At 36.8% G+C, this 8,577-nt stretch overlaps 1 long non-coding RNA gene across 1 annotated transcript; it reads right to left on the reverse strand.

Moving 5' to 3' along the window:
* Nucleotides 1-2,705: 2,705 nt before the first annotated feature.
* On the reverse strand, nucleotides 2,706-3,379 carry LOC133707759 (uncharacterized). The gene is made up of 2 exons (XR_009845267.1): nucleotides 3,135-3,379; nucleotides 2,706-3,037 (listed from the first exon to the last, which is right to left on the reverse strand). It is a non-coding gene; the product is annotated as an uncharacterized LOC133707759 (long non-coding RNA).
* Between the last annotated feature and the right edge of the window lie 5,198 nt (nucleotides 3,380-8,577).

The following is an 8,577-nucleotide window of genomic DNA, read 5'->3' on the forward strand; positions in this document are numbered from 1 at the left end:
GTCATAATCCATACTCTAAATATTTTGGGTTTTCTCATCCTATTTTTTTCAGGAAGACTCTGTAGTCGCTTTTGTTCAACAATCTGGTCCTTTGCTCTTCATCTTAACAGGGACGATTTATCTTCCCTTTATATTTCTTTTCTTTTTTTTTTTCAAATTTTGTTCGATTGTCATACTCTTTCTTTTTTACGTACGAACCCTAAGTCCCTAAGTTTACAGATCTAGGGTTTGTTCCACCGAGACCAGAATCAAAGGAAGTGGCTCCGCCACAAGGCCAGGTCACCACCAAGCGTGAATTGGCTGACAGAAAAGGGAAAACAAGCAGGAAGAGGGTTCACTTTGTGAGGAACCTGCTCAGGGAAGCTGCTGGGTTTGCTCCATATGTCGCCGAAAGGAAGGTGGGTACCCACAAGAACAGAGAGGAGATGCAGAAAACCGATGGCGTCCCAGCTGAGGTCTGGGTGGTACCACCCTGAAAATCTACACAACAATACCTTCCGTCATAAAGAAAAAGTACACTCTGGTCTGGTGTTCAATAAAAAGAGTCTCTGTAGTACGTTCCTTCGTCTCTTTGTTTTTTTGTTTTCTGTTCCTGTTAAAAATCGAAATTTATGGCCTAATTTCTCGTACATTGGTTTATAGAATTACATAGGGTAATTTACTTTATCTCTTGCAAGCAGTTAGATAGAAGCTATATGAACAATTTGAAATACCTGAAACTTTTGCAATTGTGTCAAAAAATTCTTTTGTTTTAACTGGAATAGGATATATCGGAAACATCTATTGTGTGCTCGTACAACTTGAATGAATATGATTTTAGTTAACTTTTAGATAGGGAAATTGCTAGATCACTGACAATACATGCATATTCGTAGCTAGAAACAAGAAAGCAAGTTAACTGGATTTCAAATTACTAATTGCACTATTCCCATCCAATATTCATTGCTTTCTTAACTAGTCTCATTATATTTCAAACTTCGATTATTTTCTTCTTAATCACGTACCATATCCAGTAGGAGAAGATCACAGGGGTATACTGTTAAACTGTTAATATTTAGATATTGGATTGACATCAGCTTGGTTACTGAATGCTTATCCTCCGATCCATCGTACTTTTTCCAATTAGTGTCATAATGATCACTTCAAATACACAAACACATAGACATTTACACACACACACGCACACACACACACACTTCCTCACCTATGATTTTTCTGTCGTTTCTGCAGAGGGTGAGAATCTGTCTCAGCTTTGGGAGACTAATGTAGAAAAGTTCTTTTGCATCTCATGGCCTTTCATGCATATCTTGTTGGATGAGGTTGAGGAGGTATCCCATCATAAATGTTTTGTCAATATTTACAACATAAGGACTTGGGTACTATATAAGAACTCTTATTCGTCATTTTGGCAGGGTTCCATAATGGTTGCTGTAACAAAAGATACAACCCTGGTGTGGCGATCAGGGGTGCACATTTTCTCTTTGCCGTGGCTTCTGGTTTGACAACTATATCGGTACTGACACAAGATCCTTTGTCATTATTTTCTTATCTAGCATGATTGATGTGCTCTTCAACTTGTTCTATAGTTCTATATATTCAAAATGATTCCTGTAGTCGCTAAGTTATAATGTTCTTCCAACATAATTCTTTCTTTTTTAATGAAATCATGTTTGTCGCATATTTAACATTTAATTTTAGGGTCAGAATCAAGGGACATTTATTTTGACACATTTTTTTACACTCTTTTTTAGCCTTTAGTATTTTAACCATATCCAACGGTTCTTACACTATACCACAAAGTTAAACAGACGACAGTTCATTAACTGTCGTCTGAATAAAAAAGCTGCTGTTGTCTAGTAGCCTGTCGTCTGATTGACCTCATTCAGACGACAGTTAAAAACCATTGTCTGTTCAAAATTCACACAACATATATAGCTAAGTATGTGTCGTCTGAATATTTCCAAATTAAAATAATTAGGTTTAACTGTTGTCTGTTACAAACTCACACGACAATTGGTTTATTAACTGTTGAGAAAAGCTATATTACCTCAACAGTTTTAATTTTAGGAAAACTGTGTTGTGTGTGATGAATCTCAGACAACAGCAACACAACTACATGATGTCTGAAATGAATTTCACACCACACAGTTATAATGACACTGTTGTCTGAAATGAATCTCCAACAACAGTCATTGTTGTTTTATTTGTGTCTTATGGAGATCACACAACATCAATTTGTTATTTCTGTTGTCTGAAATGAATCTTAGTCAACATATTATTGTTATATCTGTTGTCTGATTTCAATGTCAGACGACAATAACTTTATTATACATGTTACCGGAATGGAGATCACACAACATCAATTTGTTATTTCTGTTGTCTGAAATGAATCTTAGTGAACATATTATTGTTATATCTGTTGTCTGATTTCAATATCAGATGACAGTAACTTTATTATACATGTTACCGGAATGGAGATCACACGACATCAATTTGTTATTTATGTTGTCTGAAATAAGTTCAGACAACATGTATTATTTGCTGTTTTTAGATGTGTTGTATGAGTGGATCTCAGACAATGGTTTTATGAACCCTTCAGTTGTGTGATACCTTTGGAAACTACAGTTATTTGACCTATATATGTTGTCTGAATTAACTTTGCACAATTGTTGCAAATATGAACATTCATATCTTGAACAAATCCAAAATATAACATTGTCATATATCAATGCCATCTGTTCTTACATTGCCAATCCAAAACATTTCCAAAAGTACATATCCATATCCAGATATGATCAAATCCAGCAATCCTAACCAAAAGTAACCTCAATCTAGCAAGTAATATTGTCTATCTTGTACAATCAAGGAGGTTACCAAAATAAGTCACCAACTACTAGATACAATAGTACTATTTACGAACAGCAACTAAGCCAGCAGTGTGGTCGAGGCAAGCTTTCTCCGTATGCCTTTATTATTATCTCCGCATACCAACCTTCTTGATCCTAATTTTTAAGCAAAGCCCACCTTGATACCCAATCTTGATGAAGACACATATGTCAAACAAAACTCATCATAATCAGCTCAAACATACAAATTATAACATGAGAAAATGACTAGGCATAATATTAGCATACCATCAAATCCTCGAATTGTAGAAGATACCAAGCCTGAATCGTGTACTCAATTCTCTTGCAGAGCTTTAAAAACTCTGCCTGGTTAGAACTATTTTCTGCAGAATTTCGAAAAAAAAAAAAAAAAAAAGCCAGGTTTCAGTGAAGTACATTAATGCAAAACTAAGCAAACATAACTCATCGCAATCAAACGACAAAATCATTTTCCTTTTCTGATCATATCCTTTCTATCATCTTTAATGTCCAAATTTAACTCTGGAGCGAGCAAAGCCACAGGCTAATTGCCTAATTCCTAACAAATTGGAACTCGAAAGTAACATAACTAAACCCTTGGCCAACCACCAGATCAATTATAGAAAAGCTAATTAAAGTGAACCACCCTTGGCCAACCACACCAAAAGTGTGAAAAAAGGCACGAAAGGAATGGACCATCACAAAAGGGAACAAACTTAAAACAGTAGGGTTACTAAAATCGTAAGGCCAGGTGCATTATTATGGTCAATTCTGCAGTAATCAGTCTATAAAGCAAAGGATCATTCCCATCACAAACTCTACCAGTAATCAGTCTAGTGCATTATTATGGTCAATTCTACAATTGTTAAGGTCAGTATATTAATAGATGTCAAACATGATATAATATAGATACTACTCACATTCTTTGGAGCAGAAGAGAGGTAAGAGATGCTTAGTTCTCCTAGAAAAAGCTCCTTATCCTCAACCACAACTATTCTTGTAGTAGCTACCAACACAGCCTCAGCAATAGAAGCTATAGCTCCTCCATGGAATCCACCAAAAAAGTTCTGCAGATTCATCAAACAAACGTCATTCCCTTGCTTCTGTTGCTAAGCCAATACATAGAAACAAATCAAATTGAACCTAGAGTTCCCTACCCTTTTCTTTTTTCACGAATGAACGACCTTGATACCAAGATTCAGGTTCAAAATGGGTGAAATTCCAATAAAAAAAGTCAAACCTTTAGCCTAGTCTAACAAAGTATCCTACTTTGCCTCAGATTAAGTAATACCCAGGTTAGAAATCGACTAAAAGGAACTGAATCTAAGCAATTTTGAAAAAGGGTCCTAATCTTTGCTTCCAATTTTCCCCTGTAGAGAGCCCAGTTCATAACCTTTTTTTTCTTTTTACCAAACAAACACAAACCAATGAAAAATCTTACAAATTTAAACAAAAACAGAGAGAAGAAGCATGGAAAACTTTACAATAAAAGAAGGTTTGACGGAGAAGGGGGCAGATGACACAGCCTTGTTGAATGTTGAGGGGCTTAAGGATGCCACGAACGAGGTAGGAGTATCTTTGGTGTCGCAGTGATCTGGAATAGAGCTGGTTGCAGATGATGAAGAATAAGCTCCGGTCACCGAGCTCGCCGACGGCATCTTCAATCGTCCTCTAGCAAACGATTGTGAGCTCTGATCCAAGTACACGCAGAGGGTGAGTGAGAGCTGAGCCTTAACTCATCGAATGAGGGCTGAGAGCGAGAGGTTTGTGCTGGAATGGAATTAAGGGGAGAGGCTGAGAGCGAAGAAGGTTTGTGCTGGAATGGAATTAAGGGGAGAGGCTGAGAGCGAAGAAGGTTTGTGCGGGAATGGAATTAGGGCTCAGAGCGAGGGAGTTCTGTGCGGCGGGAATATTGGAAAGAGGTTTGTGCGGGACTGACCTAAAAAAAAGCCAAGGCATTTGAGTGTGTGTTTTGGTTTCGGACAATTTAAAATAAATGTAAATTTTTTTTTTTTGGGCCTTGTCAGACAACAGAAGTTGTTGTTGCTGTTGTCCGGAATTTGGCAATTTCATTAAAAAGATGGAATCTGACCATGTGTTGGCTAAGAAGAGAACAAACGACTGGTTTAACAAATCTGTCGTCTGACTAACTCAGACGACAGAAAAAACACATGTGTCGTCTGATGAATGTCGTGTGATTAACTTATTCTTGTAGTGTTATAACTCTAATAATGGATATGAAAATTGAAGTATAAATAGATTATATTTAGTAAAAAGACAAAAAAAAAAAAAAAACATAACACTGATAACACCACAACTGTACGGCGACACCACCACCACCACCCCTACCAAGAACATAAACATAAAGACCTGAACTTAACGCCGATTAAAGAACTGGTTGATAACGCTAAAAGCAAGCGCATAATTTAACCCTAAAAATATCATTAGTAGTATAAGCAAGTAGGGATCGTTCTATTCCGGGGATTGAGGGTACACCTGTCAACAAAAATACAAAGACAATTATTTACAAAGATATTTACAAATATAAACATTTTACACGAAAAAGGGGGGTTTTTGTTTTTGGTTTTCGAAAATAAAACTAAGTAAGTAAAACAATTAAAATGCAAAAACATAAAGACAATTAAAATGAGAGAAACAAAGATCAAAACCGAAACTTATAATCAAATTCGATTCAATTCTAATATTGGTCATCTAAGTCATGAGAAAGGAGTTGATCATGTGAAACGTTAGAAAGCAAACGATTTCCCATATTTTACTTTTCAATGCTAATTAACCTAAGTGAAAGCACCTAGATCAATCCTATCAAACATGCATTCAAGCTCTAAAAAGTTAGATAATCATAACCTGTTCAACGCATTACACATAGAGAAAGGCTATCAACTCAAGTGTACAACTTAGTTATGGAAAAGTCCACCTAATTGCAATCCTCTTCAATTAAATTCGATCTTTGTCCAAAACCTTTACTACTTTGATTCAAGTTTACACAAAACAAAAGGTTGATTTATGTTCTTAAACCTAGCAACAATTATGCATAAACCCTATATGTTTCGAACCACACAAGATTAACACACAAAGGATATCTATCAAGCAAATTTAATCAAACAAACTCACATAAGCAACCAAGAATCACAATATATGAATCGAAAATTCTCATTCAATTATAAAAATTCCAGAAATTAATATTTGTTCAAACATATATGTCAACTAGTTCATAACCAACGAAATTCAAAGAAAAGGTTACAAAGGAGAATCGGATTACACCGTGGATGATGATGAGGATGAATGATTAACGTTGTGGTCCCTTGAATCTTGAAAGCAAGCTTCAAGGATGGTGATGGATGATGATGATCACGGCTCTTCTTCTCCCTTGGCCTTGCTTGAACTCGTGGAGATGACTAGAGGATGGAGAGAGGGATGAAGATGCTCACGGCTCTAAGGGATTTTCTGATTTTCTAAAGTGTGAAAGTATAAAATTGGGAACCCTAGACGTCTAGAATGAGGGAGCATATATAGGGGACGGCATGTCTTGGTCTCCAAGCCGTGTAAACCTTTAATAAATCCATGGAATTAATCTGAAAATTCCACATAGTTTCCTCCAATGATAGCTTGCCAAGTAAGCCCTATGATGTGGTCCAACCAATCACAAAATTCTCTAAAATACCTCCCTAAATAATCTTGCCGAAATTCCATGAATATTTTCTGATTTTATCTCTTTTATTTCGGCCAAAATTCCCTTAGAGATTCTAGGAATGTATCTAGACGCCTTGTAGCACTTTTCTTGGTCTCCACACATATTTTCTTTCCTTAAAACTCTCTAGAGAATATCTTTGCCGAAATCTTCTTTATCCTTTCTTGATTTTCACGCAAATTCCTTCTTTATCTCTTGGCTTGGACGGCAACAATTCTCTAGGGTTCATTCTTGCGTTACAAACCCTAATTGCATGGGCTTTTAGTGGGCTTTGATCCAATTGCCGAAAAACCACAAAGTCTTGAGAGTTCTTGGGCCTTGTTGCTTCAACTTCAAGCCTTGTCACCTTCCAACGTCATGACACTTCATTTTTCCATTTCCTTTTCATGGTTGCGTTGAAAACTTGCTTGGTAAGCTCTCCTCCTTTTCGCAGGGTTTCCTGGTTGAAGCAGGAAAACTTATTTTCTTCATTTCTGCTCATTTCTGTGGCCCTTTGTATCTCATTTTTGCTCCCCTTAACGTTTGCAAGATCCTCTTTCATTCCGTGTGTTCATTTCCACTTTTTAGCTCCGAGGTCCTGAAAATAGAAACCGTTAATGAAAAATAGAAACTTTCCTAAAATGAAAAATGACAACTTTCCTAAACTGAAAATGGAAACTTTCCAAAAATGAAAAATAGAAACTTTCTACAAATAGGAACTTTCCCAATCAAAGAATGGAAACTTTCCTAAACAGAGTTTTATTAAGGAAATAACGCAGAAAATGTAGGGAAATGCAGTTAAAACGTCGCCTTAAAATGCTCCTATCACTGGTGCACGAAACCAAGAACACAAGACCTTTACTCTCTCTCTCTCTCTCTCTCTCTCTCCCGTGAGTCTGCAACTCTGTATCAATGGCGGACATGCAGTCTCTACCCAGAACACCAATCATGGTCTTAGGGTTTATTACAATTGCAATTATCATGTTCAATTGTTAAGTGAGACATGTTTTTCTTAATACTTAATTAAGTAATAGGTATAATCACGGGTCGTAACAAGAAGAAGGATTCTATGCTCATCCACGTTTTTTGTTAACTGACAATGGTGGCTTGTAGGTATCGGTGCTGTCGGTGGGTTTACTTATTTTTGTATTTAAAAAAATATATATTTATATTTCCTATTATTACCACATTAGTTAGTGGGGTGTTGAGAATTGTTAGGTGTAGTGAAATCTAAAGGTTAAGAAAGAGTGTAAAAAAATGTGTCCCTTAATCCTAACCCTTGAATTTTATGTATTTTTTAAGGAATAGATAATTTCATTACTTATCCATGGCCAGAAGTCACGTACATCATATGCTGTTTTACAAAAAAAAAAAAAAAAAAACCTAAATGGCACAAGCTGCCAAGCAAATGACAAGTAACCCTCATTGTAAACAAAAAGCACAATTATTAAACCTAGTCATATGAACACAAATCCACACTACCTAAATTCTTGTCAAAGAGACCTCAATTGGTGTACAACTAGAGAAGCTAAACTTAAATAGCAAAATACCAAAATCCAAATGCTAGGTAACGAGAACAGAAAGCTTAAATATTCCCTTTGCCCTTATCTTTAGGGCTAACCTCCTGAACAACATCAGCAGTAGGGTAAGTGAAACGCAATGGAGCCACATCCACATTCTTTTGTGAGCGAGGATTCTTGTTCTTGCTCCCAAGTGGTCTTCCCACCTTCCAGGTGCGGTGAAAGTGAGCTTTGAATGTCGTAGGATCAACCGGCTTGCGGGTCAGAGGTTTTCCAATCAGGAAGGATTGGGAGGACCTGCGAACAAGACCACCACCAATCTTCCCTAGGTCAGGAGCACTGCCTCTTTCAGCCAGTGCAAGAGAAGCAGCGAAGCTTGCGGTGACAACATCAATGGAGGCCATTATTCTAGCTTTTAGACTTTCCTTCTATCACTCTCTTCTCGACTTCTCTCCACCCAGTGGCCTCCATTGATGCTGTCACCGCAATTAAATGGTGATGGGAT

The sequence above is a fragment of the Rosa rugosa genome, chromosome 1 (genome assembly GCF_958449725.1).
Source record: "Rosa rugosa chromosome 1, drRosRugo1.1, whole genome shotgun sequence".
In the NCBI taxonomy this organism is placed as follows: Eukaryota; Viridiplantae; Streptophyta; class Magnoliopsida; order Rosales; family Rosaceae; genus Rosa; species Rosa rugosa.